General features: G+C 46.0%; 1 pseudogene; it reads left to right on the forward strand.

Annotated features, from left to right (window-relative positions):
* The first annotated feature begins 3634 nt into the window (after nucleotides 1-3634).
* Nucleotides 3635-6425, forward strand: LOC123059676 (anthocyanidin 5,3-O-glucosyltransferase-like; annotated as a pseudogene).
* The last annotated feature ends 10359 nt before the right edge of the window (nucleotides 6426-16784 follow it).

Genomic DNA, 16784 nt, shown 5'->3' on the forward strand with positions numbered 1-16784 from the left:
CGGGACTTTTCTTTTTTTAGTTTCTTCTTACTTTTTTGGCTGTGTGCATTCGTCATGCCATTAGGGCATTGCGTTGTTGCAGAGGCTGGGTGTAACTGGTATTTTTGCGATATTAATATATACTCTTTATCGAAAAAAGGAGTGTGAGGGCATCCCTAATAAGATGAACAGAGGTCGCCGGGTGGAAGCCTTCCTCCTCAGGCTTCAGTCTATTTCTTGCGTGCCAAATTGATCACATGACAGAGACCATGATAGAACACTCCCTGCCAGTAAACCTGTCATCACACGCAATGTCCATGGTCCGCGTTGATGGATGTAGCCTAGGCATATGGAAGTGGAACAGCTGTTGCGCCTCGTCCCACAAACGTTTGGCATGTGAACTCTTCAACATTGCATGCTTCAGATCTTCAACCATAGCCACACATATTTTGCGAAGACCAATCTTTTCTCGTAAAAAAGCTGTTCTGTCGGTTCAATAAGTTTCATGAGTGTTATTTATGAAACAGTTGGTACTGAAAGAGACGTGTGAAAGTTGGGATCCATCCACGCTTTACATGGCCCTGTGTGTCAAACGCTAAAATGGATGCATTTTCTCCAGCAGCGTCCTTGTGAGGATTGCAGCAAAGTCCGAGGAAGTTTGAAAATTTTCTGTTATGACACTGACAAGTTGTAACTGTTTGAGAGTAACCTCCAATCTAATAATAATCCCACATGTATTTGTTTAGTGTAAAACTAGAGTGCAATGTACAGTACATGTTTAATACTTCGACTTTTAGTGTAATGCTTTGTGTGAAATTTGTATGTCAAGGGAAGAATAATACTGTGGAGTTAACACACGGAGAAACATAAACTGCAATCGATGAAGCACGGCCAGGCCATGCATTTGTTTCTCCTTCTCGAGAAGAGGCACTTGTATTTTGTTGTTACTGAAACGGGCAGAAGAGGGAGGAAGGGAGAGAAAAAACGAAAACATAGGATCCCGTGTATTAAAAAAGACACGTGTGGAAGTTGGGACCATCCGTTAAACTATAGGCATGCAAAATAGTTTGAGGAAGAAACGGAGTGGGCTCAATTTCCTCTTGCAAACTATTGGGGATTATCGGGCCACACTTATCTAAAATACGCCGCTCTCAAACAGTTACTACATGTCATTGTCAGAAGGCAAAAATTTCAAAATGTCCGTACATATATGTACAGGGTCGACGACTTTGACCAGTGGAGCTGTCGTATTATGGCAGGCTCCTCTTTCTCTCTTTTCCTGCTCACAGTACAACTATGACATGAAGTGTCTTTGACATTATCTCTCCTCTCTCTCTCAAAATCCATCGATTTTCTTTCTCATAGTTTAGATTGTTCATATCCTTCAAACCAATTTTTTTTATTTTTAAACATTTTACATATTTGCACTCATGGTGTCAAGACCTTTAGAACAAGATCAATCTTGGATACATTAAACACGTTAAAATATCAGCATTTCAATCCACTTTTCGTTCAATCTATTTTGAGTGTGCAAAATTAGTTTCTTGAAATGAGTGAAATCATATTTTGGAAATGAATGAAAATATTCTTTTAAATGAGTGAATTTTTTTATTAAGTGAAACCAGTATTTTAAAATGAGCGACATATAAATTTTGAATTTAGTTAAATATGTAGTTTGAAATTAATGAATTTATCTTTTTGAAATGAGTGAAATCTGCTAGTTGAAATGAGTCAACTCATTTTTTTTGAAATGAGTGAATTTTGTTAATTAATTGAAATAAGTGTTTGGAAATGAGTGCAATATGAATTTTAAAATATAATATTTTTCAATAAAGCACAATCAGTTTTCTCCCAAAAAGGGTGGATTTTATTAGCTCAAAATGAAGCATCAAGAGAATACAAGCACGATGAGAACACACCCGGCCTCTTCATTGCTAGGATGCACACAGTCAACACCAATACACACAAAAAACCAAATGGGCGAGAAAAAAGGAAATGAAAATGATTGGGTCCATGATCGGCAAAGTATAGGAAAGACCATATCGGCACTAACCATCTCAAGACACCATATGAGCGTCGAGGTTCTTCAACAACAACACCTTCAAGAAGGGAGCGACACTTAATTGCCATTGTCAACGGATCTATCCAGGCAAGGCCAGAATCTAGGTTGTCACCCTGACTGTGCGAGCATATTCGAGCAATGCCTTCAATAAGGTAATGACGTATAACCATCGCCATTGCCAGATTTTAGATCTAGGTCTTCATCCAGGAGCTCGATACCGGGTACTGAAGAAGCACCACCATCGACGTCACAAATGTATTGTCGCCACCACTTTTCACAATCCCAACAGCTCCGCTGCACAACCATTCATCTGCTTCAAGCCTCCATCGTTTGCATCTCGTCGTCGAAGTCAACTATCAGATCTGAAGCGATGAACTCCCCGAATATCTTTCGATGTCGAACGCCAACATGGAGCCACAGGAGGTCGATGCACCATCACAGTCTGCAGCCACCGCTGCTAGGTCGACCAAGATCTGGATCACTGTCACCGGCCGAGGTACCGTGCACCGACGTCGCAAGACCAAGCCGCCATCTAGCAAAGCCCGGCCCAAGCACCGCCGGAGTCTGCACGCATCCACCACATCCGCTTGAACAAGTCCATGCTAAGGAAGTCCACGCGCTGCAGTAACACCCCAACAAACGGCCACCCATGCAAACATGAACATCCCCACTGTCACAGCCTGAACCATCCGCCAGGGACCTCCTTAACAACGTCCAGCCAGCTGCCGAGCCCCTCCGCTGACCGCCAGGACCTCACGTCCAAGCACGCGTCGACGCGCTGCCCGTCTCCATGCCCACCAGATTCGAGTTGCCTCCACGAGAAGAAACACCGCCGCCGCTGTTGGCCGCACAAGCTTCACTAGGCGGCGTCCTCCGGCGGCAGCACGGCAGGAGGAGGAGGGAGGAATGGTGGGGCACTAGGGTAGAGTCACGCCCGAGCCGCCTTGGGCAAGGCGACACGGGGCCGAGCATGTTTTTCGCAGGGCAATCAGTTTTTAAGACAAGTAAAATACGTATTTTAAAATGTGTGTAATCTACTTTGCTGTGTGAAATTATTTTGAATTGAGTAAAATCAGCTTTTTTGAATGGAGTGATTTTTTTTGAAATAAACAAGTGAAATCTGTTTTTTTGTAAGAAATGAGTGAAGTATGTTCCACGAAATTTAAATTTATTTAAAATATATCCTAGATTGATCATGTTTTAAAGATCTCGCTGTGAGGTATTCAATAGATATCAATGAATTAATATCGCACAATGCAATAAAATGCTAGATTTTTGTGGTAGAGTAAAAAACGTAGTGGATGGGTAGAAGGGATGACTTTAGCATCGCTGAGCCCACACGAGGTAATGTCGACACACAATTCCAAAACGTGACACGTTAGGTGGGTACCAAGCCGCTATCAACAAAAAGTTGCAATCAAAGATGGGTATTGTACGGAGCAGTGCCAAGAAAAAGCTGGAGAGTAGTTTGTCTCGTGCACGAAAAGAATGGCTGGCTGGACAGTTCACGGGAGGTCCCGTGCACGGAAGAATTTCCAGTTTCCACTATATAACGTCCACATATCTCTGAGTCGTGAGCTTCCATGCCCAAACTGCTCCTCTCAAGGCAGTTACAATTCGCATACGGCAACGCCAACTATTTCCTCCAATTCTGTGCACCCACCTTCCATAGGTTCGAGATGAAGCAGACCGTGGTCCTGTACCCCGGTGCCGGCGGCGGTCACGTTCGCCCCATGACAGAGCTCGCCAACGTCTTTCTCAAGCACGGCTACGACGTCACCATGGTGCTCGTCGAGGAGCCCCTTAAGTTGTCAGACTCCGGCACCACCGTCATAGAGCGCATCGCTGCCTCTAACCCGTCCATCTCCTTCCATGTCCTCCCGTCCATCCATGCTCAAGACTTTGCCGCCTCCGGCAAGCACCCTTTCTTACTCATGCTCGAGCTCTTGCACTATTACAACGAGCAGTTCGAAGCATTCCTCCGCGCCATCGACCGGAAAAGCTTGCACTCTATTGTCCTCGACATGTTCTGCATTGATGCCACCGACGTTTGCATGAATCTCGGCGTTCCGGTGTACACGTTCTTCGCAGGGAGCGCCTCGTGCCTGTCAGCCCTAACCCAACTCCCGACACTGATTGCCGGCAGGCAGACGGGCTTGAAGGAACTTGGGGACACGCCGCTCAATTTCGTCGGCATTCCGCCGATGCCAGCGTCTCATCTCATCAAGGAACTGCTGGAGCACCCCGAAGATGAGATGTGCAAGGCCATGATGAACATCTGGAAGCGCAATACGGAGACCATGGGCGTTCTCCTGAACACGTTCGAGTCGTTGGAGAGTCGGGCGGTGCAGTCTCTGAGGGGCCCGCTCTGCGTCCCCGAAAGGATCCTGCCTCCGATCTACTGCGTCGGTCCGTCAGTCGGCAAGGGCGCCAAGGATGAGGAAAAAGTAGAGAGGAACGAATGCCTCAAGTGGCTCGACGTGCAGCCCGACCGCAGTGTCGTGTTCTTCTGTTTGGGGAGTAAGGGCACGCTCTGGACAGAGCAGCTGAAGGAGATAGCCATTGGCTTTGAGAGGTCAGGGCAGCGGTTCCTATGGTCCGTGCGCATGCCTGCGGGAAGCGACAGCCCAGAAAAAATACTTGGAAGGGCGCCCTGAGCCGGAACTTGACGCGCTCCTACCTCAAGGGTTCTTAGAGCGGACCAATGGCAGGGGCCTATTATCAAGTTGTGGGCGCCGCAGATGGACGTGCTCGGCCACAGGGCAACCAGTGCGTTCGTGACACACTGCGGATGGAACTCGGTAATGGAGGCCATTGTGGCTGGGGTGCCGATGTTGTGTCTGCCGCTGGAAGGAGAGCAAAGGATGAACAAGGTGTCTATGACAGAGGGCATGGGCGTTGCTGTGGAGCTGGAGGGATACATGACAGGTTTTGTGAAAGCAGGCGAGGTGGAGGCCAAGGTGCGGCTCGTGATTGAGGGTGAGGAAGGGAGGCATCTCAGGGCCCGGGTAGCTGCTCTCAGGGAAGAGGCCAAGGCGGCCCTGGAGGAAGGTGGCCCATCGCGGGTGGCGTTTGTCCAGTTTCTGTTGGATGTCGAAAATCTTGGAAAGCAACTCGGCGATTGACGCACTAGTATGTACATTTATGTTGCCAGCATGTTGCTAGTCCAAGCCACCCCTGTTTACATTTTTGTTGTGTGGATAATAACTTAAGTCACTACTACCTCCGTCGTCTCAAGAATATGACCCATATGGATATAATTCAATTCATAACTAGGCACATTATTCATAGATTTGGAATTCCATACATTTTAATTATGGATAGTCCATCCTTTATTGCCAGAAAAAGGAAACATCAAAAAAAATTGTGGAGGTAACCTCCAGCAACGTGAGCGAAGTCTGCGTTATTTATGTGAGGTGGATGGAACTGGAACCTCCAATGTATGGAAAATCCCACACGTATTCTTTTTGCGGGGGAATTTCAATAGCTTTATTCAAATAAAGGCATTTTCCCAACAGTCAGCCAAGAGTCTGCTGGTCAGGAAGCTAGAAGTTTTGTCCAACCAGCTTTCAGTACTAGAATGCTTGGCACAGATATGCGCCAGGCTATTAATTGATCTTAATACATGTTCAATAACAAAATAATCGAAACTACTAGCAAGCTCTCCAATTTCTATAAAAATTGGTGCCACGACTGAACGAGAGTCATGGGGAGTGGTCCACAGGTTCACCAACTCGAGGTAATCCGTCTACGGAATGACATTTGTAAATCCCCTAAGCTTGGCGAAGATGACCCATCGGCTCCGCAATGAGAGGATCAGTTACTCCTGGGTATAGCTTACTCCACGCCCCTAGAAATGAACTGGATGATCGAGCAACACGCCCAGCCCCTCCTCTCCCATCTTCTCGCTTGATAGCAGTGTGGGTGTTAATCTTGGCATAATCCGGGTCTCGAGGATGCCACCAACCATGGCCGGGCATCACTAGAGCATGAGGTACAGGAATATCCACGAGTGTGATGGCCTCCCTAATAAGACGGATAGAGGTTGCCGGGTCGAAGCCTTCCCCCTCCTGCGTCAATCTATTTCTTGGGTGCCAAATTGACCACATGATAAAGACACGATGAACGATTCCTGCCAATGAACCTATCATCACACAGTGTCTCTGGCCCATATTGATGGATGTTGCCTAGGCATATGGAAGCCGAACTGCTGCTGTGGCTCGTCCCACAAACGTTTTGGATGTGAACACTTTAGCCGTGCGTGCTCCAGATATTCATCCATAGCCATACATATTTTGCAAAGACCAATCTGCCTTGTATGACTAGGATTGAGGGTTCAGTTCAATAAGTTTCGTGAGTGTTTTTTAGGAATGAAACACTTCATAGAGACATACCAAAATGGCCTGAACGCCCTCTATTGTTTTGTAGATTGGTTTTAAGTGTTTATTATACTGTTTTAACAGTAAATGACCTGATTAAGAGCTTTTCTTTGTCGTAGATGACCAATTTTCATAGGTTTACAAATGTTTAACCGGAATATAGTTCTTTTATGGTATAGACAATGTATTGATATATAATTTGTTGATCATAAGTTAAATCATCGAGTTAAGCATCTATCACTTTATGGATTTTGTAGGTAAAAAAGAACTACAATGACAAGCCGGAATTCAGTACTGTTTGTACATTCGGATGAAACAAAGACAAATATGTATTGTTGTCCCAGTTCTGTACAGCTACATGAACAAATGAGCACAAGCAGACAGCTCACGTGTATTGCAAACAAAATTACAAGAAACATAGCATCCAGTGAACATGATTGCATACGAACTCGGCACTCAAATCCATACATGTCACGTAATGTGTACAGCAGCACCAAACAGCATATACACAAGCTTCAGCAGCATCACACACGGCCAGCACACACACATTGAGCACACACATATGCAGGCAGCACTAGGCCTCGCTACCGATGCAGGCGAGATAATAGTCGTCGTCCAAGCAGCAGGGTGCAGGAGAGCGCAAGGATGCGTGACAGGTCGCTGAGTATCTCAGGGTGGAGCTTGGGGAAGAGGCGGAGCTTGGGCCGGACAGGAGGCGTGGCCGCCGCGCCGCCGTGGAAGGCTCGGCGTGCCTGATGTAGTGCACAAGGCGGCGGCGCCCTGCGTTCCGGGAACGGGGGATTCGGGCTGCGACTTCTCCGATACGCCGACCGGCAATGGGCTGAGTCGCCGGTGGCCGGAGTTGGGGCGGATGGCGGCGGGAAAGGGGGCGCTGAGGAACCCTAACGCAAAACTGTCATTCGTCAATTTGGAGCCAGCTCTTGCCGCGAGAAGCTCGAAATAGCAGGTGCTGCGTGGAGCCGGCCCAAAAAATGAGTGTTTGGTGCGGCTCCAGCTTCTAAGCACGAGAAGCCATAGAAGCTGCTATTTAGAGCCCAAACAAACACACCCTTAATCCCTTCCGATCTAGGGTTTTCGCAATAGTGACGGGAAGCACCGCCACCACCTCGCCCACTCTCCGCCATCACCGTGCGCCACAGCACCATAATGGCCTCCGGCTCGAGCTCGTCAGCACAAGGAGAAGGTATGACCACCGGAGTCTCTAGCCTACCCCGATCCAGAGGATCTAACAATGGTATCAGGCCATGCTACGCTAAGATTTTCGGTAAAAAAAATATACACAGAAAGACAGATCCCTCCCTTCCCCGAAGAACCCTAGACAGGGCAAAGAAAAATTCCTCAACGGAGAAAGTAGTGCCGCCGTCATGGCCGCGCCGTTCCTCTCGATCCGGATGGGCATCGGCATGCCGAGCCATTTGGAAGAAGAACACAGACAGTGGGAGCACCACGCCTTCGCCACTGCCAAAAGAACAGACCCCATCGGGGCAAATGGCAACGCAGCCAAGCCATTCGACGGCGGCGCGCTTCCCGCAAGGGAAAACGCGCTACCGGCGAAGGGGCTGACTACGGAGTTGCTGTAGGGTGGTCCACCGTTGTCGTATTCAGGGGAGCAGAGATGGGCTAGACCTCGCGTCTCTCTCTGCTACTGGCTCGTGGTGGAAGGGGAGAAAAAGAAGACGGAAAGAAAGAATCGCGGCGCGGTGGCCGTCACCGGTGACTGCGCGCGGCGCGGTGGCCCGGCGACCTGTACAGAGGCTGCCGTCGCGAGCGAAAGGGAGAGGCAAGGGGGATCAGAGGAGGCGCAACCGTCGCTCTCTCTCTCTCTCTCTCTCTCTCTCTCTCTCTCTCCATCCCTTCGCCGGCGGCCGGACTTAGCCGCGTCGGTGGCCGAGGCTGCCGCCTGCGGGAGAGAGAACGAGGCGAGCGGCGCGCGGGGGGATGAAATGACTAGGGTTCCCCTCGCCCCCACCGCATCGATCGTTTTTTATCCGGCGAAAAGCAAGGGCTGTTGGAAATATGCCCTAGAGGCAATAATAAAATGGTTATTATTGTATTTCCTTGTTCATGATAATTGTCTATTGTTCATGCTATAATTGTATTAACTGGAAACTGTAATACATGTGTGAATACATAGACCACAACATATCCCTAGTCAGCCTCTAGTTGACTAGCTCGTTGATCAATAGATGGTTATGGTTTCCTGACCATGGACATTGGATGTCATTGATAACGGGATCACATTATTAGGAGAATGATCTTGTGTTATGCTTAGGATTGGGTCTTGTCCATCACATCGTGTAGTTCGTTTGCTAGAGCTTTTCTAATGTCAAGTATCATTTCCTTAGACCATGAGATTGTGCAACTCCCGGATACCGTAGGAGTGCTTTGGGTGTATCAAATGTCACAACGTAACTGGGTGACTATAAAGGTGCACTACATGTATTTCTGAAAGTGTTTGTTGGGTTGGCATGAATCGAGGATGGGATTTGTCACTCCGTATGACGGAGAGGTATCTCTGGGCCCACTCGGTAATGCATCATCATAATGAGCTCAATGTGACTAAGCAGTTAGTCACGGGATCATGCGTTACGGAACGAGTAAAGTGACTTGCCGGTAACGAGATTGAACGAGGTATTGGGATACCGACGATCGAATCTCGGTCAAGTAACATACCGATTGACAAAGGGAATTGAATACGGGATTGATCGAATCCCCGACATCGTGGTTCATCCGATGAGATCGTCGTGGAACATGTGGGAGCCAATATGGGTATCAAGATCCCGCTATTGGTTATTGGCCGGAGAGGTGTCTCGGTCATGTCTGCATGGTTCCCGAACCCGTAGGGTCTACACACTTAAGGTTCGGTGACGCTAGAGTTGTTATGGGAAATAGTATGTGGTTACCGAAGGTAGTTCGGAGTCCCGGATGAGATCCCGGACGTAACGAGGAGTTCCGGAATGGTCCGGCGGTGAAGATTGGTATATTGGACGAAGGGTATTGGAGTCCGGAAGTGTTCTGGGGGTACCAGGCTATGGCCAACATGACCGGAAAGTGTTTCGAGAGCCCCGATAAGTGTTGGAGGGCCTCATGGGCCAAAGGGGAAGGGGCAAACCTTAGTGGGGTGGTGCGCCCCCCTTTCCTTCTCCCTCCCCACTTCCTTCCCTCTCCTAGTAGGAGTCCTACTCCTACTAGGAGGAGGACAAATCCTTGGCGCGCCATAGGGGCGGCCGGCCTCCTCCCCTTGCTCCTTTATATACGGGGGCAGGGGGCACCCCTAGACACACAAGTTGATCCACGTGATTGTATTCTTAGCCGTGTGCGGTGCCCCCTTCCACCATAATCCTCGATAATATTGTAGTGGTGCTTAGGCGAAGCCCTGCGATGGTAGTACATCAAGATCGTCACCACACCGTCGTGCTGACGGAACTCTTCCCCGACACTTTGCTGGATCGGAGTCGGGGATCGTCATCGAGCTGAACGTGTGCTAAAACTCGGAGGTGCCGTAGTTTCGGTGCTTGATCGGTTGGGCCGTGAAGACGTACGACTACATCAACCGCGTTGTGCTAACGCTTCCGCTGTCGGTCTACAAGGGTACGTAGATCGCACTCTCCCCTCTCGTTGCTATACATCACCATGATCTTGCATGTGCGTAGGAATTTTTTTGAAATTACTACGTTCCCCAACAGTGGTATCAGAGCCTAGGTTTTATGTGTTGATGTTATATGCACGAGTAGAACACAAGTGAGTTGTGGGCGATATAAGTCATACTGCTTACCAGCATGTCATACTTTGGTTCGGCGGTATTGTTGGACGAAGCGGCCCGGACCGACATTACGCGTACGCTTACGCGAGACCGGTTCTCCCGACGTGCTTTGCACAAAGGTGGCTAGCGGGTGACAGTTTCTCCAACTTTAGTTGAACCGAGTGTGGCTACACCCGGTCCTTGCGAAGTTTAAAACAACACCAACTTGATAAACTATCGTTGTGGTTTTGATGCGTAGGTAAGACTGGTTCTTGCTTAAGCCCGTAGCAGCCACGTAAAACTTGCAACAACAAAGTAGAGGACGTCTAACTTGTTTTTGCAGGGCATGTTGTGATGTGATATGGTCAAGACATGATGCTAAAATTTTATTGTATGAGATGATCATGTTTTGTAACCAAGTTATCGGCAACTGGCAGGAGCCATATGGTTGTCGCTTTATTGTATGCAATGCAATTGCGATGTAATGCTTTACTTTATCACTAAACGGCAGCGATAGTCGTGGAAGCATAAGATTGGCGAGACGACAACGATGCTACGATGATGATCAAGGTGTCGCGCCGGTGACGATGGTGATCACGACGGTGCTTCGAAGATGGAGATCACAAGCACAAGATGATGATGGCCATATCATATCACTTATATTGATTGCATGTGATGTTTATCTTTTATGCATCTTATCTTGCTTTGATTGACGGTAGCATTTTAAGATGATCTCTCACTAATTATCAAGAAGCGTTCTCCCTGAGTATGCACCGTTGCGAAAGTTCTTCGTGCTGAGACACCACGTGATGATCGGGTGTGATAGGCTCTACGTTCAAATACAACGGGTGCAAAACAGTTGCACACGCGGAATACTCAGGTTATACTTGACGAGCCAAGCATATACAGATATGACCTCGGAACACGGAGACCGAAAGGTCGAGTGTGAATCATATAGTAGATATGATCAACATAGTGATGTTCACCAATGAAACTACTCCATCTCACGTGATGATCGGACATGGTTTAGTTGATTTGGATCACGTAATCACTTAGAGGATTAGAGGGATGTCTATATAAGTGGGAGTTCTTTAGTAATATGATTAATTGTACCTAAATTTATCATGAACTTAGTACCTGATAGTATCTTGCTTGTTTATGTTTGATTGTAGATAGATGACCCGTGCTGTTGTTCCGTTGAATTTTAATGCGTTCCTTGAGAAAGCAAAGTTGAAATATGATGGTAGCAATTGCACAGACTGGGTCCGTAACTTGAGGATTATCCTCATTGCTGCACAGAAGAATTACGTCCTGGAAGCACCGCTGGGTGCCAGGCCTGCTGCTGGAGCAACACCAGATGTTATGAACGTTTGGTAGAGCAAAGCTGATGACTACTCGATAGTTCAGTGTGCCATGCTTTGCGGCTGAGAATCGGGACTTCAACGACGTTTTGAACGTCATGGAGCATATGAGATGTTCCAGGAGTTGAAGTTAATATTTCAAGCAAATGCCCGGATTGAGAGATATGAAGTCTCCAATAAGTTCTATAGCTGCAAGATGGAGGAGAACAGTTCTGTCAGTGAGCATATACTCAAAATGTCTAGGTATAATAATCACTTGATTCAATTGGGAGTTAATCTTCCAGATGATTGCGTCATTGACATAATTCTCCAATCACTGCCACCAAGCTACAAGAACTTCGTGATGAACTATAATATGCAAGGGATGAATAAGACTATTCCCGAGCTCTTCGCAATGCTGAAAGCTGCGGAGGTAGAAATCAAGAAGGAGCATCAAGTGTTAATGGTCAACAAGACCACTAGTTTCAAGAAAAAGGGCAAAGGGAAGAAGAAGGGGAACTTCAAAAAGAACAGCAAGCAAGTTGCTACTCAACAGAAGAAACCCAAACCTGGACCTAAGCCTGAAACTGAGTGCTTCTACTGCAAGCAGACTGGTCACTGGAAGCAGAACTGCCCCAAGTATTTGGCAGATAAGAAGGATGGCAAGGTAAACAAAGGTATATGTGGTATACATGTTATTGATGTGTACCTTACTAATGCTCGCAGTAGCACCTGGGTATTTGATACTGGTTCCGTTGCTAACATTTGCAACTCGAAACAGGGACTACGGATTAAGCGAAGATTAGCTAAGGACGAGGTGACGATGTGCGTGGGAAATGGTTCCAAAGTCGATGTGATCGCGGTCGGCACGCTACCTCTACATCTACCTTCGGGATTAGTATTAGACCTAAATAATTGTAATTTGGTGCCAGCGTTAAGCATGAACATTATATCTGGATCTTGTTTGATGCGAGACGGTTATTCATTTAAATCAGAGAATAATGGTTGTTCTATTTATATGAGTAATATCTTTTATGGTCATGCACCCTTAAAGAGTGGTCTATTCTTATTAAATCTCGATAGTAATGATACACATATTCATAATGTTGAAGCCAAAAGATGCAGAGTTGATAATGATAGTGCAACTTATTTGTGGCACTGCCATTTGGGTCATATCGGTGTAAAACGCATGAAGAAACTCCATACTGATGGACTTTTGGAACCACTTGATTATGAATCGCTTGGTACTTGCGAACCGTGCCTTATGGGTAAGATGACAAAAACACCGTTCTCCGGTACTATGGAGAGAGCAACAGATTTGTTGGAAATCATACATACAGATGTATGTGGTCCAATGAATGTTGAGGCTCGTGGCGGATGTCGTTATTTTCTCACCTTCACAGATGACTTAAGCAGATATGGGTATATCTACTTAATGAAACATAAGTCTGAAACGTTTGAAAAGTTCAAAGAATTTCAGAGTGAAGTGGAAAATCATCGTAACAAGAAAATAAAATTCCTACGATCTGATCGCGGAGGAGAATATTTGAGTTACGAGTTTGGTGTACATTTGAAACAATGCAGAATAGTTTCGCAACTCACGCCACCTGGAACACCACAACGTAATGGTGTGTCCGAACGTCGTAATCGTACTTTACTTGATATGGTGCGATCTATGATGTCTCTTACTGATTTACCGCTATCATTTTGGGGTTATGCTCTAGAGACGGCCGCATTCACGTTAAATAGGGCACCATCAAAATCCATTGAGACGATGCCTTATGAACTATGGTTTGGCAAGAAACCAAAGTTGTCGTTTATGAAAGTTTGGGGTTGCGATGCTTATGTGAAAAAGCTTCAACCTGATAAGCTCGAACCCAAATCGGAGAAATGTGTCTTCATAGGATATCCAAAGGAAACTATTGGATACACCTTTTATCACAGATCCGAAGGCAAAACTTTTGTTGCTAAATTCGGAAACTTTTTAGAGAAGAAGTTTCTCTCGAAAGAAGTGAGTGGGAGGAAAGTAGAACTTGATGAGGTAACTGTAACTGCTCCCTTATTGAAAAGTAGTACATCACAGAAACCAGTTTCTGTGACACCTACACTAATTAGTGAGGAAGCTAATGATGATGATCATGAAGCTTCAGAACAAGATACTACTAAACCTCGTAGATCAACCAGAGTAAGATCTGCACCAGAGTGGTACGGTAATCCTGTTCTGGAAGTCATGCTACTAGATCATGATGAACCTACAAACTATGGAGAAGCGATGGTGAGCCCAGATTCCGCAAAATGGCTTGAAGACATGAAATCTGAGATGGGATCCATGTATGAGAACAAAGTGTGGACTTTGGTTGACTTGCCCAAAGATCGGCAAGCAATTGAGAATAAATGGATCTTCAAGAAGAAGACTGACGCTGACGGTAATGTTACTGTCTACAAAGCTCGACTTGTCGCAAAAGGTTTTCGACAAATTCAAGGGATTGACTGATGAAGACATGTACCTAGGGTAGGGACGCGGACCTGACCCAAGAGTCCTACCCTAGGACATCCCTAGGAGAAGTCACCTTTCAATTGACTTAAAGGTATCCCACTCGACGGACTCAAGACACTCGACCAGAAAGCTATCACTCGACCATGAAGCCAACCACTCGACCGCCAGGAGACCTACAGTCACTCCGCAGGCAAACGGTCAGCTGTTAAGTAGTCTTTATGGTCATCATAGCACTTTAATAGGGGTGTTACCAGTAACGCCCAACCTTAAATATACCTTAAACCCTGCATTACTGAGGGCAGGAGGGGGCCGACGAACTCTATATAAGCCACCCCCCTCCTCAGTATGAAGGGTTCGCACCCCAGTTATTCACACGCCAGTAATCCAATCGACCGCCTCCAGGCACCGAGACGTAGGGCTGTTACTTCCTCCGCGAAGGGCCTGAACTCGTACATCTTGGTGTGTTTACAACTTCCCAATAGCTGAGATCTAGCCTGTCCATACTTACCCCCTACATCACTGTCAGAGTTAGAACCACGACATTGACTACCATGAGACCTTCTCACCCGTAGCGATGCTTAAGTATGTTCGAATCATGTTAGCAATTGCCGCATTTTATGATTATGAAATTTGGCAGATGGATGTCAAAACTGCATTCCTGAATGGATTTCTGAAAGAAGAGTTGTATATGATGCAGCCGGAAGGTTTTGTCGATCCAAAGGGAGCTGACAAAGTGTGCAAGCTCCAGCGATCCATTTATGGACTGGTGCAAGCCTCTCGGAGTTGGAATAAACGCTTTGATAGTGTAATCAAAGCATTTGGTTTTATACAGACTTTTGGAGAAGCCTGTATTTACAAGAAAGTGAGTGGGAGCTCTGTAGCATTTCTGATATTATATGTAGATGACATATTACTAATCGGAAATGATATATAATTTCTGGATATCATAAAGGGATACTTGAATAAGAGTTTTTCAATGAAAGACCTCGGTGAAGCTGCTTACATATTGGGCATTAAGATCTATAGAGACAGATCAAGACGCTTAATTGGACTTTCACAAAGCACATACCTTGACAAAGTTTTGAAAAAGTTCAAAATGGATGAAGCAAAGAAAGGATTCTTGCCTGTGTTACAAGGTGTGAAATTGAGTAAGACTCAATGCCCGACCAATGCAGAAGATAGAGAGAAAATGAAAGATGTTCCCTATGCTTCAGCCATAGGCTCTATCATGTATGCAATGCTGTGTACCAGACCTGATGTGTGTCTTGCTATAAGTCTAGCAGGAAGGTACCAAAGTAATCCAGGAGTGGATCACTGGACAGCGGTCAAGAACATCCTGAAATACCTGAAAAGAACTAAGGATATGTTTCTCATATATGGAGGTGACAAAGAGCTCATCGTAAAAGGTTACGTTGATGCAAGCTTTGACACTGATCCGGACGATTCTAAATCGCAAACCGGATACGTGTTTACATTAAATGGTAGAGCTGTCAGTTGGTGCAGTTCTAAACAAAGCGTTGTAGCGGGATCTACATGTGAAGCGGAGTACATAGCTGCTTCGGAAGCAGCAAATGAAGGAGTCTGGATGAAGGCGTTCATATCCGATCTAGGTGTCATACCTAGTGCATCGGGTCCAATGAAAATCTTTTGTGACAATACTGGTGCAATTGCCTTGGCAAAGGAATCCAGATTTCACAAGAGAACCAAGAACATCAAGAGACGCTTCAATTCCATCCGGGATCTAGTCCAGGTGGGAGACATAGAGATTTGCAATATACATACGGATCTGAATGTTGCAGACCCGTTGACTAAGCCTCTCCCACGAGCAAAACATGATCAGCACCAAAGCTCCATGGGTGTTAGAATCATTACTGTCTAATCTAGATTATTGACTCTAGTGCAAGTGGGAGACTGAAGGAAATACGCCCTAGAGACAATAATAATGTTATTATTTTATTTCCTTATATCATGATAAATGTTTAATATTCATGCTAGAATTGTATTATCCAGAAACATAATACTTGTGTGAATACATAGACAAACTAAACGTCACTAGTATGTCTCTACTTGACTAGCTCGTTAATCAAAGATGGTTTTGTTTCCTAACCATAGACATGTGTTGTCATTTGATTAACGGGATCACATTATTAGGAGAATGATGTGATTGACATGACCCATTCCATTAGCTTAGCACCCGATGGTTTAGTATGTTGCTATTTCTTTCTTCATGACTTATACATGTTCTTATGACTATGAGATTATGCAACTCCCGTTTGCCAGAGGAACACTTTGTGTGCTACCAAACGTCACAACGTAACTGGGTGATTATAAAGGAGCTCTACAGGTGTCTCCAAAGGTAAATGTTGGGTTGGCGTATTTCGAGATTAGAATTTGTCACTCCGATTGTCGGAGAGGTATCTCTGGGCCCTCTCGGTAATGCACATCACATAAGCTTTGCAAGCATTGCAACTAATGAGTTAGTTGTGAGATGATGTATTACGAAATGAGTAAAGAGACTTGCCGGTAATGAGATTGAACTAGGTATTGAGATACCGACGATCGAATCTCGGGCAAGTAACATACCGATGACAAAGGGAACAACATATGTTGTTATGCGGTCTGACCGATAAAGATCTTATAGAATATGTAGGAGCCAATATGAGCATCCAGGTTCCGCTATTGGTTATTGACCGGAGACGTGTCTCGGTCATGTCTACATTGTTCTCGAACCCGTAGGGTCCTCACGCTTAAGGTTTCGATGACA

This window comes from Triticum aestivum, chromosome 3A (assembly GCF_018294505.1).
Source record: "Triticum aestivum cultivar Chinese Spring chromosome 3A, IWGSC CS RefSeq v2.1, whole genome shotgun sequence".
NCBI lineage: Eukaryota > Viridiplantae > Streptophyta > Magnoliopsida > Poales > Poaceae > Triticum > Triticum aestivum.